Source organism: Alexandromys fortis, unplaced genomic scaffold (assembly GCF_014885135.2).
Source record: "Alexandromys fortis isolate MF-2015 unplaced genomic scaffold, M_Fortis_MF-2015_v1.1 scaffold_5, whole genome shotgun sequence".
NCBI lineage: Eukaryota > Metazoa > Chordata > Mammalia > Rodentia > Cricetidae > Alexandromys > Alexandromys fortis.
The window spans coordinates 26,193,626-26,210,272 of NW_026067924.1; the positions used below are offsets into that span (position 1 = coordinate 26,193,626).

General features: G+C 40.0%; 1 protein-coding gene across 10 annotated transcripts in view; it reads left to right on the top strand.

Annotated features, from left to right (window-relative positions):
• Zmynd11 (zinc finger MYND-type containing 11) overlaps positions 1-16,647 on the top strand; it is an 85,773-nt gene that overhangs the window by 17,523 nt on the left and 51,603 nt on the right. The gene's annotated exons all lie outside the window — the stretch shown is intronic.

The window sequence follows — 16,647 nt, forward strand, 5'->3', positions numbered from 1 at the left end:
ACGTGGAGCTTTAGGACTAGGTTCTGCATATACGATACAAGGTGTTCGCCATCTTGAGCCTGGCTTCCTTTGCTGAACATAATGGTTTCTAGCTTAATTTCTAATGATAAGTATTGCTGTTGCTTTAACTTAAAAGCTCCTAGTAAGCAAAAACAAAACAAAAAAACATACCTGCCTATTTTCAGATAAGAAACTGTCAATTTGGAAGCAGACTAGTAGATCCTATGTACCTGAGAGGCAGCATGCATTTCTGGTGGTTTAGGTTGAATTCTCATAAAGCTCAAGATTTAAGAATATTTGATTCTGTGCAAAAGATAATTTAAGAGCTAAATTAGAGTTCAGGCAGGAATTGTGTTCTGTTAGTGATTTGGATAATGTGGGGTGATTTTCTTACATGTCTTCCAGAGCTTACTGTGTCATTCTGATTTCTTGATATTGGTGGCAGTGCTGAGAGTTTGGTGTTAAATTTATTTTTAAATTGAAAATTATTTACACTATTGTTAGTTTCTGTTAGTAAGGTGAAGTTACTATGAACATTTGCTATGTAGGTCTTGGAATTTGAAGAAAGCAATGAGATATAAAATATATTACAAAGGGTTGGAGAGATGGCTTTTTCAGTGACTACACTTCCAGAGGACTAAGATGGGTCCTGAGCACTCGTGACTAGTGGCTTACAACTGCCTGTCCCTCTCTGTCTTCAGCTCCAGGACATCCCATCCATGTCCTATTCTGGCCTCTGAAGATACCTGTATTCATGTGCATATTCTCCACACAGAAACAAAAAAATTAAAAATTATAGAAATAAAATTTAAAAATATAAGAAAACATATATAGCAAAAATTATTACATCGCAAAAGATCTCTCCAGCTTTGTATACGTAGAAATTATAGTAATGTGTTTGTGCCTGTATGCATGCATATATTGATGTGTGGACATTCTTTTTTTTTTTGTTTTGTTTTGTTTTAGTTTTTGAAACAGGTTTATCTGTGTAGCCCTGTCAGTCCAGGAACTCACTTTGTAGACTAGGTGACCTTGAATTTGTGGAAATCTGCTTGCCTTTTGGTTAGCTTGAGCTAGGGAACCACCTGTCCTCACGTTCCCAGTGTTAGGATTACAAGTGTGTATCACTGTGCCCAGACTTTTATGTGGGTTTTGAGACTCAAATTCAGGTCTTCAAGCTTGTGTGGCAAGCTCTTTAACAATTAATTGAGCTATCTCCCAACCCTATTACTGTAGTTTAATTTTTAAAGTTAATAATAACCAAAGTAGACAGCAGTGTGTGTGTGAATGTGTGAGTATAGGGTCTCACTGTGTAGCTCTGGATGTTCTGACTCACTGTAGACGAGGCTGGCCTCAAACTCAGGTCCACCTGCTTCTGCTTGTCAGGAATTAAAGGCGTGCAGCACCAAGCCCAGCTAATAGCTAGTTTTTTTAAAGGTAGGTGCAAAGTGTCAGAGAAAGGAAGGAGAGACACACCTAACACTCAGCAATCGTCTTTTGAAAGTACTTTGTTACGTTGATTATTTTAATAATTGCTTTGATCAAGTGAGATAGCAAAGATTGCATTTTGATGCAACCTCTCATTGTAGCAATTAAAAATAGCTGGTTTTATTCCGTTATTGGCTGCCCCAAACTGCATTTAACCAGTGCAGTATGAGTGGCAGTGTAGACGTTTTTTACCTGTGAGAATGTTGGGGCAGAGTAGGTGCATGTGCATTTTTTCTGGTTTATTGCCACAGCCCCTCCACTCACGTTGTGGTTTTTGTTTTCCCATCCTTAATGTGGAGAAAGCTTGTTTATCTACAGTCCTGACCAGAATACATTGCCAGATACCAGCTTCACTAGCCTCATACTTGGAGATAATACGTTAAAAGTATATTTTAAAATTGCATTTCTCTAATTGTTAAAGAAATTATCTTTTCATAAGTTTATAACCCATTTTCAGGATTTTCCTGTTTCCTGCCTTTCCTATGTTTGGTTCCTTCTCCTCTTCTACTTGTTCTACTTCCTCTTCTTTTTTTTTTTTTTTGGCTTTAAGAAAAACAGTTTCATTAAATATTAGTGATCTTAGGTTTTCATTTGTGGTGTAAATGGCAATGCTTATTTGGTTACTTACTCAGCTTGCCATTTAACTCTTGCCTTTCATCTTGATTGCTACTTCTTTCTGTCTCTTCCTTCTTTTTTCCTTCCTCTCTTTTATTTTTATAAAATACTTTTTATTTTTTTCTCTCACATATTGCATCCCAATCTCGATTTCCCATCCCTCTTCCCCTCCCAGTCTCTCCCACAACATCCCCTCTTTTCTAGATCCACTCTTCCTCCTTTCCCTTCAGAAAAGGGCAGGGCACCCAGGGGTATCACTGTAACATGGCATGTCTAGTTATAATAAAACTCGGCACATCCCCTCATATTTAGGCTGGATGAGGCAACCCAGTAGGAGGAAAAGGGTCCTAAAAGCAGGCAAAAGAGTCAGAGACAGCCCCTGTTCTCACTGTTAGGAATCCCACAGGAACACCAAGCTACACAATCGTAACATCCATGCAGAAGACAGGTCAGGTCCATACGGGCTTTCTGATTGAGTTTCTGTGAATTCCTGTGAGCCCTGGTTAGTTGGTTCTGTTGGTTTCCTTGTGGTATCCTTGACCCCTCTGACTTCTACAATCCTTCCTTGCCCTATTCCGAGGATTCCCTGAGCTCCGCCTCATGTTTGTCTGTGGGTCTCTGCATCTGCTTCTATCAGGTTCTGCATGAAGCTTCTCTGATGATCTTATGATGCTCCTGTCCACAAGTATAGCAGAATATAAATAAGATGTTTGGTTCCATCCTTCGCCTCTGGACTACCCTGACTCTGGTTCCTGGCTCTTGTCTGGCGTAGGCTCCCTGTCATGGGGTTCAGTTTTGACCAGTCTTCGGTTGGCCACTCCTACAAGTTCTGCACCACTTTTACCCCAGCTCATCTTGTAGGCGGGACTAATTGTAGGTAGAGGGTTTATGGTGGAGATGGTGTCCCAGTCCCTCTACTGGAAGTCTTGCCCAGTTACAGAAGATGACTGGTTAAGTTCCATATTCCCCATTACTAGGAGTCTTCACTAGGGTCACCTTGTGGACTCCTGGGAGTTTCCATTGGACTAGGTTTCTGCCTTGCTACTTTTTTTAAAAAAAAACTTTTAGATCTTGTGCTTTGTTTATGGTGCTGGTGGCTCACCATTCTGGTACTTTTTTAGAATCTATAAAAATGATAATATTTTCATAGTATTCTGATATCCTGTTAGATTTTCTAATATTAAACATCACTATATTTCTAGAATAAAATATCCTTTTTTAATTGTAGTTTGTGTTTGACAAAAATTTATTTAGGATTTTTGTCATAGGTCTTGTATTTTCTTTCTAACCTGTTTGCATGTTTATTGGCATAAGAATTTGTCTAATGAGTCTAAGGGAACTGACTTTGTACTTTCTGGTACTGTTACTCTTGCTCTGTTGGGATGGGGAATTTCCCAGGTCTACTCCTAGAGCTGCTTTCCCCTGGTGAGACCTGTTTCCTGGACAACAGGATCTCAGGCTTTCCTTTTTCATGGTTTACAACTTAGCTTTGCCACTTCCTGAGAAAGATTACATAGGTCATAACGTTGTGGGGTATCTGAATGACTGGATAGGTCTTTTGTCTTCCAATTGATTGCTTGGGTAACTTAGAACACAGTTTCTCCTCAGTCAGGAGGTAGGTGCTGGGAAGTGAGGTGCCAGTCCTCTGGACCCACTTGCCTGATCTGTACCCCCTGGAAGCCTGCCCTTCCTGCTTGCACCTCTGACTTGGGATATTGCCTGTTCTTCCACCTGATGTGCCTCAGTGCTAGATACTTTGCTTGCCCTACTTCTAGGGGCTTTTCTCTCCATTTCCTCCTCTTCTTTTGAAACTCTTTGTTATTCAGAAACTATACCACAGTTTCTTTTTTCGTTCTTATTGTACATTTGTTAAAATTCATTTGACAACTACATCAACTTTAACAGTAAACCACTTAAAAACAGATTTTAAAGATTTATTTGTTTGGGCTGGAGAGATGGCTCAGTGGCTAAGAGTATTGCCTGCTCTTCCAAAGGTCCTGAGTTCAAATCCCAGCAACCACATGGTGGCTCACAACCATCTAAAATGAGATCTGATGCCCTCTTCTGGCCTGCAGGCAGACACACAAACAGAATATTGTATTCCAAATAAATAAATAAATAAATAAATAAATAAATATTTAAAAAAAGATTTGTTTTACGTTTATGAGTGTTCTATCTGCATGTATATCTGTATGTCAGAAGAGGGCATCAGATCTCACTGTAAATGGCTGTGAGCCACCATGTGGTTGCTGGGAATTGAACTCAGGACCTCCCGGAAGAGCAGCTGGTTTCTCTAGCCCCAAACTCAGCATTATCTTAACATTTCATTAGCATTTTGTTTGTGTTATCCTATTTACAGCTCACAGATACAATTCTCTTTCTTATTTTTGGGTGATACTTAAGTTATAGTCTGAAAGTCTTTACTAGTTTTTTTTTTTTTTTTTGGTTTTTCGAGACAGGGTTTCTCTGTGGTTTTGGAGCCTGTCCTGGAACTAGCTCTGTAGACCAGCCTGGTCTCGAACTCACAGAGATCCGCCTGCCTCTGCCTCCCGAGTGCTGGGATTAAAGGCGTGAGCCACCACCGCCCGGCTTTACTAGTATTTTCTGATTTGAGTCCTGCTTCCATTTGTTTTGCTTGGTGTGACCTCTTTTTTGTTGAAAAGCTACTTCTGAACATCATACTTACTGCAGAGGCACTAGAGAGCTAACTACAGGTCTTGTGTAGGGGCATTATAGGGGTGTCGGGTACCCGGTGGTATTTTCCTTAGCTTCCTTCAGATGTCAGTGTCTGAAGGTCCTTTCTCTGGAGCCATTTGGTTTTCCAGGTAGGAAATCATTTGGATTTTTCGGTCTCGTGCCAGAGCATGAATCCAGGCATCTAGATTTTGGTGTTAGAAAGGACTGCCAACGATTCACGCTCTGTATTCTATACTTGTCCTTTCCTGGCCTGCTGGCCAGCCCAGTGTGACAGCTTCCAGTTCCTATGCATCGAAATCAAACTGCTTGCTGTTTAGCTCAGGTTTATCTATTCTCAGTCTGCCTCTTCCTGTTTCCATTCTGCTTTTCTTCACTGCATCTCTTCCAGGTTTTCTGTGCCTCCGACGTGCTGAGTTCTTTTCCACATACACTTCCCCATCTCTAGTTACCAGCTCACACAGCACACAGCATTCTTAAGCCACCAGTGGACAAGAAACACCACTCCTGCCTTTATGTAATGAGCTAAAGTCAAAAGCGACATACTAAAAATATCGTAGAAGATTACCTTTGGGGTGCTTTTAAAGTGTGCATGAAACCTTCCTGGATTTCATGCTTGGAATTGAGCCCATCCTGAGATATCTCATGATTATGTAAATGCGGATCTCCCCTAATCTGAAAACATCTGAAATGCATTTGGCCCCAAATATTCAGAATAAGGGACACATTTCTTTAACAATTTATGACAGTTTTCATAAGCAACTTCAGAAATCAGTGGCTTCCCGCAGTGATTCGTGCACATATTAGATGTCACAGTTCAGCTCTGCTGTGCTTTGTCCTCTCTGACATGCAGGACGAGCATGCAGCTACCGTCAGAGACCTCACCCTCACCCGTGCATGGCATTATGGTATAATGAAAACTTATATGAGAATCTTAAATCTTTATAAGTGGAAGTGCCATAAATCACTTTTACTTCTCTTTGCCTAATCTAGCCCATGTGGTCTCTCCTAATCTGGGACAGTTGACCTTATCTAATCCAGCCCACACGACCTCACTAATGTACAACACATGACACAGTTTCACTGCAGCAGTAGGGAACTGTAGTCCTATTGATGCTTGAGACAGGTAGAACTGTGGGGTGAATATCACTGTTGCTCACTATAGCAACCTTGACAGCCAGTCTAGAGTAGCTGTCCTACACATCTATGGACAAGGATGCCAAGTCTACTCAGTTATGAAAAAATAGTCTTATTAGCAGGTGTTTCTTGATGACCACACTTTAAAAGAAGTTGAAAATCTAATGCAAAATGAGCCAATGACCTTAAGAAAAGAGCCAGAATATGAAAACTCTTGAGAATTGATAAATTAATTTTTTTCTTACTTTTGACTATTTAGAAAAGTCTTAGATAAGACACCAAAACATGACCAACTAAAATAAATTCTAATTCAGCAAAAATCAAAATATTTCTGTGTATTAAAGGACATTACTTAAAAAAAAAAAAGAGCATGCCCGTAATCCCAGCACATGGAGAGTTGAGGCAGGAAGATTGAAAAATCCTAAGGCCAAGCCTGGGCTACATACTAAGAGCCTGTCTTAGAGGAGGGAGGAGGAAAGAGAGAAAATCATGATGGATAAACATAAATGGTAAAGGCAGCATTTAGAAAGGATGAAACTGTAAAATTTGAACCTTTGAAGATGGGTTAATACCTGGAATATATAATGCTCCCCATGCACCAACTAAATAGTTAAAATGGACAAAGGATTTGAAGGATATTTCTACTAAGAAAATGAATAGCAAAAATCCAACAAAATATGAAAAGCTGTTCAACATCACCAGTCATTATGCAAATTGATAAATACAACCATAGTGATGGACTATTTGTACCTACCAAAATGGCTGTAATCTAAAAATAAGAAGAAAAAAACCCATGTTTGTAAAGATGTGGAGAAATTGCACTGCTTACCTTGCTGATCAGTGTGTAGTGGTTCAGCTGCTATAGAAAGCCGTCTTCTGATTGCTGCACAGGTTAAACAGATTTACTGTGTGATTTAGTTTCTATTCTGGGCACATGCCCAAAGGAATTGAAAGCATACACTTATCTGCCAGTGTTGATGTCAGCTAGATGTTAGGGACCGCCTGTGTCCATCAATAGCTGGATGGACGAACAAAGTGTAACACCTTTGTTCAGAGGAGTGCGGGGCAGGTATGAAAAGAACTGAAGATCTGATGCACCCCGTAAGATGGACTGGGGAAACAAGTGAAACAGAGGCGGAAGACACACACTTGTGAAATACTTTGTTACATTCACCCTGCCCCACTGTGCTGTCCATTTCACATTTGTGAGTTCAATGGTTTGTGTGTTTATAGCTCACCAAATCTGTTTTGAAAAAGAAAAGATTGTCAGTTTTCTAATTTGTCATTTTATTTTACAAATTAGTCTTAGTCTGGACACATCCTTTGGACATACAAGTTGCTGTAATCTGATATTAGAAAATGATTTTATCCTATGAAACTCATTTTGGAACTTGATACTTATCTTTAAAAGGGAGAAACTTAATTCTTTAGAAGTGGAGCTTGTGGGTAAAATCCTCAGAGTTGGGGCCTTGGTGGGTTAAATACTGGTGGGTTTATAGGAAGAGAGAGACTTCACATGCTTATGTGGGGCTACTAGTTCGCTCAACTCATGGTCATCCAGTCATGCTTAGCACTGCCAAGGAGCTCTCCTACCGGAAACAGTCTGTAGGTACAGGCCCTCTGCTTGGACCAGAACAATGAACGAAAACTGAATTAGCTGTGCTGTTGTGCTGGCAGTGTGGAAAACAGACTCAAACTAGCAGAGTTAAAAAGTGAGATATTAAAAACAAAAAAACAAAAAAACAAAAAACAAAACAAAAAAAAAAACTTGTATGGCTTCTTTTGTTGTCAGGAGCCTTGGTCCACACATTGCTTAGTGTTGATGTAGTTTTCAATCTAAAGTGCAGGCAAAGAAGCAGCAGGGCATCCACTCTGTGTTCTTTGTGTCCTTCCACACCAGCTGCTCACACACATGGAATGATGCCATCTGATCGTTTTGGCACTTGCTAGTGGAGTATTTGAGATTTACCCCTTTTAAGACCTAGTAATAAATCTTTATTATCATTATGAATTAAGTTTATGCTTTCTTTGTCTTGTTTGCCATCTTAACCATTTAAAGTACATAGTTCAGTGTAAATGCATTTGTAGTACTGTGCAGTTGTCCTCACCACCCAACCCACAACTCACTAAGCAGAAGCTCTCCATCCCCTCACACCTAGCTCCTGGCAGCCACAGGCTCATTGTAACATATCAAAATTAATTACCCAGGGAGGAGTGCTCACCCAGGAGTCATTTATGCTATCTAGTTCATGCTAAGGCTGATCAGCGACATAATGAAAGCTTAAAGGAGGTGTGCTAAAGCAGTCCATATGGGAGGCTGAGGCAGGAGGACCACAGGTTCTAGGCCACCCGAGGCTGTAAAACAAGACCCCATTTCAGAAAACCCCAAGACTAAATTAAATAAGAAATTCAAAGCTGATACTTTTGGACAGGTAGTACATGTAAGATAATCATGTGGGATCGACAGTGTGTTTGTAATTTCATATATGTAGCTTGCATACAAGTTTTAACAATGACAATTGTGAGGCATTAACAACAGGCTAAACAAAGTCAAGAAACTAATTCTAGTATTCCTAACAATTTAATATATATATTTAGAAATATCACATTTTGTTGTAGAACAGAGAAAATTTTCAGCTAGCTATGCTAATTCATTTGGCTTCGTCTTTGTTAAAACATCATATTATCACATTTACAATCATTTTCAGAAAGAAATTCCACTGTTTCTAGTTGGCATTGGCATCATTCTATGTGGATAACAAGTTTAAAAAGATGAGGAAAAGCAAAAGTAAGAGAAATCAATCTTTTCTCGATCTTTCAAAGAAAAGATTTGCCCCTTACAGCCACAGGGGGTAAACTACTCCATAGAAAATTGAGATCGGCTGGCAGAAAGAGCCACGGCTTCCTAGAACTAAAGCCTATGGGCAGGATTTACTGTCAGTCTGGGCAACAAGGAGAGGGGAAGACTGGGGGGGGGGGGAACCTCAGAAAATGGCTTCCTTATGTGTCTGAATTTTACCTTAGCCAGGATCTCACAGCGAGTATCAGAAATGCCCTGTGCTTTTGGGCAGGGTCAGACAGGAGGAAAGAGGTTATCAGATGTTCCAGAGTGCTTCATTCTTTTTATTTATTTTTTTTAATTTTTATTTATTTATTTTTTTTGAGACAGACTTTCTCAGTGTAGCCCCAGCTGTCCTGGAACTTGCTCTGTAGACCAGGCTGACTTTGAACTCTCAGAGATCCACCTGCCTCTGCCTCCCAAGTGCTGGGATTAAAGGCGTGCGCCACCATTGTTCAGCAGAGTGCTCCATTCTTAGTAAGATCTGTCTGTGTAATTGAGGCTCTTTTGTGTGAGCCAAGCTGGGGGAAGAAATGGCCAGCTTCAGTTCCTTCTCACAACCTGTGTCATGAGAGGGGAGAAACCCCACAGTGCTGGTGACACTGACAGTCCAGTCAGAGACTTACTTAAAGGCTGCTGTGACGTCATCAGATTGAAAGAACTCTGTTCCATGTCGTCAACTACATGATTAAAGGCCTGTCCCCATGGTTCTATTTGTTCAGTACATCATGTCCATTTTTCCATATAAACAAAAAACTATAAGGTTTTCCAAAAGGTTTGAAGAGACTGAGCAAACATCAGAACATGGGTCAGTGTAATAAGAATATTGGATAATAATCAGATAGTGCATTATTAATAACTACAGTTAAAATGCTGAGGACAAAAAGTAGGCAGCATGTAATAATGAGTGGATGATGTACGCAGAGTCTGACGCCCTAAGAAAGAATAAAAAGTGCTGGAGATAAGCAGTGTAGCAGAAATGAATGACTCTGAGGAGTTTATCTGTAATGGGCAGGGCTAAGGAAATAATCTCTGAGTTTGAGAACATGGAAGAATTATTGAACTGAAAAAGCAAAAGAAAAATATAATAATAGGACATTCAGCAGCTGTGGGCATCTTCAAAAGATGTAATTTATGTATGATGGCAATATAGGAAAGAAAAAGAACTTGAAACAGTATTTGAGGCAATACTTCCTGCAGAATTTTGCCATGTCAAGACACTGAAGTACAAGCAACAGTAATAGGGATACTGTCACAAGACCCACACCAGGGAATGTGCTTCAAGCATAGAACACATCAAAATATCTTAAAAGAAGCCATAGAGGAAATGTCCTGGTAAGGTCAAGATATAAGATTAATGTATAAAAATTCCTTACGTATCAGCAATGGACAATATAATTTGAGATAAAACATATTGCAGTTTACAATTAACATGCACAAAATGAAATGTTTAGATAGAAATCTAACAATATATGTTCAAGGTCTATATGATGAAGACTAAAGAACTCTGGTGTTAGATAATCAATGTGAAGATAACTCATGGCTAGGAAGACTAATGTCACCTTCTGTCTGATCTGTAGTTTTAGTGCATCAGTCAAAACTGAGCCACTTAGTACATGGATCCCAACAAACTCATTCTGAAATTGAGGAGGAAAGGCAGAAGATCTAGAAGATCAAAGTGAAAAATGCTGATAGTTGCCAACCTGAATCTTAGTATGAAGATGTTGCTATCAGTATGATGTAGAAAGAACTGACGATGGAATAGCATAGAGAACTAAGAAACAGACCTGAACATCAGCCAAGGAGTCAAGGCCATGCTGCAATAGAACGAACATTTGATTATAAAGGTGAATTTAAATGGCATTACTGGAAACTAACTGCAAATGGATCATAATTCTCAATGCCAAATGTAGAATTGCTAAACTTTGCGAGACAACAGAACGTCCACGATCCTGTTCTGTTGGTACCACTGTAGCTACAACACCAAAGACACTGCCAATGAAAAGAGAATAAGCAGGACTTTAGATTGCCATATGTTTGTCAGTGAGAGACATATTGTATAGAGAATAAGAACATATGCTACAGATGCTGAGAAAATGTTTTCAAAAGATGCCTTTGATGCCTTTTAATCACATATGCAAAGGGCTGGGTAGGTAGCCTAGTCATAGGTAAGTGTTCTAGAATGTGAGTTTGATCCCCGGACTGACTCCAGCTGTGGTGGCGTGTGCTTATAATCCCAGTGCTAGGGAGGTGGAGACAAGTGGTCCCTGGGGCTCACTGGCCAGCCAGCCTAATCTGGGCGAGTTCCAAGTTAGTGAGAGATACTTTCTCAAGGTGGACAATGCTCTTGAGGACTGGTACCCCAGGTTGTTTTTTTGGCTTGCACATGTATCTGCACCCATCAGATGCTGTAATACAAAAATAATACATAAAGTCTACAATAAGAAAACCCAGTTAAGGGGGCTGGAGAACTGGTTCAGTGGTTGGGAGCACTGACTTTTAGAGGACCTGGGTTCAATTTCCAGCACCAACATCTCAGCTCACAACTGTTTGTAACTCCAGGATCCAACACTCTCACACAGACATACATGCATGCAAAAACCAATGCACACAAAATAAAAATAAATTATTTTTTATAAAAGAAAGAAGGCAACCAAAATGTGACAAACATAAGAAAAATGACAGATGTCCAACAAATACTATTAGGAAATAGAAAATCAAAACATCAGCAATCACTACATGCCTACTGTCTAAATCCACAGTACTGACGCTGACTGCCAGGAGGTTTATGAGGCAGCAGGAGCTTTATTGCCTAGCTAGGGAGAATGCAAGTATGGATATCCTCCTGCTTTGGACGACAATTGAGCAGATCTTTTGATGTTTTACAAAACTAACAAAGCTAAAAATACTTTTTGTATACAATTCAGCCTTCATACCCTTTTTGCTATTTACTCAAATGAGCCAAAATTGATCTGCATACAAAAATCTGCATAGCAGCTTTTTCACCCATAGGTTATGAAGCTTCTATGCATTCATGGCAGCCTTTAGTAGGTGAATGGGTAACTAATATAGCCACTGGGATAGTGTTTATGTTGGCAGAAGCTCTCCAGCTATGAAAAGAAGGCTGCGTGATTCCAACCGCTTGTCATTCTGGAAGAGGCAAAATTGTGGGAACACCAAAGGTTAAAGGAGCAGGAGACAGTAATAGGTGAAGCACAGAGAACTTTTTAAGGCAGCAAAATTATAGTGTGTGATGTCACAATCTTGATTGCTTATTAGTGAACATATGCCAAGACTTTTAGAGTGCACAAAACCTTAAACTATGTACTTAGTTTGGCAGTGTTGTCGGTATAGGTCCATTGATTATAGCAAGTGTCACTGCCCTGGTAAAGTGTTGATGGCAGTAGTGCCTGTGTGGGGACAGGCAGTGTGTGGGAAATCTGTTAGCAACCTAAAACTTCCCCAAAAGTATTTAAAATTTTTCTGATCTGGGTGTAGAAGTACTTACTAAAACAGTAACTATTAAAAAAAAAGTATGTCTAGATTTCTTCATTATTCCATTAATGCTTATTAAAATGCAAAGAGGAGGAAAGTATTTTATGAATAACAAGACACAAAAACACTAAAGCTGGGGATAGTGTTGTGCACCTATAATCCCAGGAATAAGGAGGTGGAAGTAGGAGATTTAGAAGTTTAACTTCATACTTGGCTATATAGTGAGTTCAAGGCCTTCCTGAGTAAGACCCTGTCCCCTAAACAACAGCAACAAAAACCCTCACCAAAAGTTAATATATAAATTGAAGGATGGTGAGAATATATAATTATAAAGTGAAATCACTAATAGATAAGGATGTTTCATATATTTATTTATTCAGTGTAAACCACAGAAGCAATATGACTTTTTAAAGTAATATATTTTTGAATGTAATATCTGGTATAAATATTTGAATATTTATTTTATGCAATAAAACAAAACAAAACCCTCACACATAAACCTATACTAGAAGTAAATAAGAGGTCCTTCACTGCAGAGGCTGACTGTGGTCTTTCATCTTTTATCTGCCCCATCCATGCTGTCTCATAGTGTGCTTTATTACTCATTACCGCACAGCCTCATCCATATGCATTTGCCATCAAATGACGCGTTATTTAATTTGCTTCTTATTAAATTTTTCCTGACTTGCTGTGTTCTTTCTGTGTAGTGCTGTGATGAGACGGGAGTATACCTATAGACTGGGAATTGTGGGAAATCTGGATTTCTAAGGACAATATCAGCATCAGCTGGGGGCTTATTAAAATTACTTGAAATGTTTTGCTTACTTTTAAACTACAGGCCTCTTGGAAATTGTTTCCCATGTAGCTTTTACTGAAAGGAGTGTATTGCATTCCTCATGTGTATTGGAAGGACTGTTGTGGTGATTTTACACACCCACTGACCTGTCGTTCTGAAATGAAGGCCTCCTCTAGGGTCTCATAGCGTAGCTGGAAAAGTTGAATTTAATACTTTTATATGGAAAGATTAGCATATTTGCGAATCTGCTAGGCATCTAGAAAAACATTAGATGTAAAAATAAATGAGACAATTTCTTTCTTAGTTGAATTAAAGAATTATCTTGAGGAATTTATAGTTAATGAATGATGCATTTTGTAAGCAATGTTTGAACAGATTACCATTAGTACACTAACGATAATTGTGGGATCAAGTGATTCTACTCAGGCTGGGGATGGAGACCTAGTGATCCCCACTCAGAGAGGAGTGGGTTGCAGAATTTGGTTTTCCCACATCCACTAGTTTTTGTGTGGCGCCTAAGAACCCGGAGTCCGAAGATGTTTTCTTTTTGTTGACTAATGCCCAGTTGTCATTCCTTTCTTGTATCAAGCCATGTTATTAATGGTACTTACTGGATTAGAGTTTTTGTCTTGTCTGCCTATTGCTGTTTGCCCACAGTGCAAGAATGGCTAGTATACAGACAGAACACATAAAGTGTGTGAGAGATGAGTGAACACAGAGCCTAAGAAAGCGGCTCTTGAGGGGTGGGGCTGTAGCTCAACAGTAGGGCTTGCTGAGGATTTGTGAAGTCTGGGTTTAGTTCCACTACTGTATTAGCTTTTGAGATTCCTCTTTACTCAGAAATAATTGAATAGTTGTACTTGGATGAAATATTTGTCTTAATAGGCTGAATTGTTTTGGCACTTTCAAGATGTGCCACACACTTCCCTTCACTCCATTGGCAGGGTTCCACTCTGCCTCCCATCCCGGGGGTCGTTCCCAGACCTGGTGTAGCTTGAGTGGCAGCACATCTGCTGTCTGTCACATGGCTCACAGAGCTCTAAGAAGTCCTTGATTTTATCTCTGCATCTGCTTTCCTGAGGTGTAGCTTGCTTTACTTTTTAGTCTTGATTTTAATAATTTCTAGGAATGTATGCTATCACTTTAGGCATTTCTGCTGCTTAGTTCCCATTATATTTATAATTATACTTATCTCAAAAGTTCAGTTTTTTATTAAAACATCCTATATATCTGATAAATTATTTTCGATTAACTATTGAGACAGCGTCACTCTAGGTTGCCTGGGCTGCCGTGGAAGTCTGTGGTCTAGACGGTCCTTGAACTTCCAGTGTTCCTGCTGCAGCCTCTGCGTAGCTGGGATTACAGAACTGCACAACTCATACCATGTATTTTAAGAAAGAATAATTTGCAGATGGATTGTGTGTTAACTATATCTGCTTGTATTATTCTTTTATTGTACTTGCCTCCTGATTTTACCTGAATCCCACTTCGTCTGGTATGGTGCTGTCTCACGTTCATTCTCTTCCCCTTCCTCTGCATTTTGGTCATAATATACCTTACTACTGAATATATTATAAGCATGATGAAATCTTTTATTTTTCTTTTTGCTTTAAACAATTTTTAAGATAAATTAAGAGAAATATTGTTGTTCATATTTTCTCATATTTCTTTTTTTTTTTTTGCATTTTTTCACTTATTTCTGCCTAAATTTTGCTTAGCCTAGAAGCAGCATGACGCTTTTCTAAATCTCTCAGGAGATTCTAGACCATTTGTATGTTTGTTCTATATGACCTTACACTTTGCACATTAGATGTCCTCTGTCAATTCTGTTTTCTGGCAGGGATTGCCATTCACTACGTTTTAAATATCTCCTGCCTACTACAGCAGTATGAACAGGGCAAACTCTGGTCACTCTCAATAGCTGAGGTGGTTGGACTGTGCTCCTGTGTCTGAAGGACACAGCAGTACTAGGCTGAGCGGTGCTGTTGCATCTCTCTGTGGCTCTGGCAGTTTCTGCCCAAGGCTCGTTACGTTCTTGAGCTGGCATGCCTGAGGACCTTGAAACCAGGTATCTGTGCGCGCTGCAACTGAAGGAAACATCACAAATCATGTTTTATCATCATTTAGTCACACGTCTAAGTTTATTCAGAACCAAGTGATTTTCCTTTAAAACTTGACCCACAGATTTTGTTTTTGAGTGTGTGTGTGTACATCCGTGTGTGTGTGTGTGTGTGTGTGTGTGTGTGTGTGTTGGAAACGTGCAGGGAGACTTCAGGGTGACAGGTGTTCTACTCTCACTCTCTGCCTTATTCCTCGAAGCAGTCTCTCACTGAGGCCAGCAAGCCCCGGCCATCTCCTTCCTCTGTCCTCCCACCTCCTGCTGAGTGCTGGGGTCTCAGACTCACAGGGCTACACCTGCTTTTTACATGGGTGCTGAGAATTTGAACTCAGGTCTTTAAATGTGCATCAAGAGTGCTAAACCACCAGCCTTCTCCCCAGCCTAGCATTGTTTTCGTAGTAGCCCTGGGGAAAGTAGGCCCTCCAGAAATACCTTCAGCCCTCCCACAGTGTGCTCACTCCCTGCTGGCTATCTAATGCTGGAAGTCACCATATCCAAGGTCAGGCTGGCCTCAGGCTCCCTAGTGAGTCTTGTTAAGAGGAACCCTAGTGGCAGCTGCAAGTCTCAGGTTGGTGAGAGAAAGGAGGCCAAGTGGGTAGAGGCAGAGAAATGAAATCCCAGCAAGTTCTGTGGCCAGTCAGGGAGTACACTAAGTGTTAGAGTTCCCCACGTGCCATCTCCTTGTAGGGAGTAGCCAGCTGGAGATGGCCCAATGCTTGCCTTCCTGCTTTGCACTTAAGGACCTACCACACTGATGTGTGGGTTGTATGTTTTGTTGGATCCCCAAGTGGGCTCTCCATGAACATGAAATAAAGATTCAGTGGGCCTTCTTTAATACTGCCACCCACCAGACACGGGACTGTCATCCGTGTTGTTGTTGTTTTTTTTTCCTTTGCCAGGAGACAGCTGAAAGGGTGTCTGGAAGCTTGACAGCTGTTTCCTTCAGCCCATACAGAATACTAAAATTTGAATAAAATAATAGTGTTATCTCCTAATAATGTGATTATTCACTCTGGAATGAACTCCTATTCTGGCAGCTGGATCATTACTGATAATTTGCAGTCTGGTGTCCTAGCCCTTGGCTTTTTGTGTTTTACGCCAGGACATCTTGGCTTTCTGTTCGTGGTTTGTTTCTTGAGACAAGGTCTTGCTATGCAGTTCTGACTCATATGGAAGACACTGTGTAGATCAGGTTGACTTGAACTTGTATTGATCCTCCTGCTTCTACCTGTGGAGTGCTGGAATTGCAGGTGTGCCGCCCCACATGCCATTGCCACGTCTGACGTTTTCATTTGTATATAACAGTGGAATCTCTAAAGTTCTCATCAGCAAAAAACATGAAATACCAAACAATTAGGACATGTAAATTTCATTTTTTATTGTTCAGATTTCACACAGTGTAATACCTAAAACTGAAGTTTTATCTTGTAGTATTTATGTGTTTTAGAATTAACATTAAGTCTT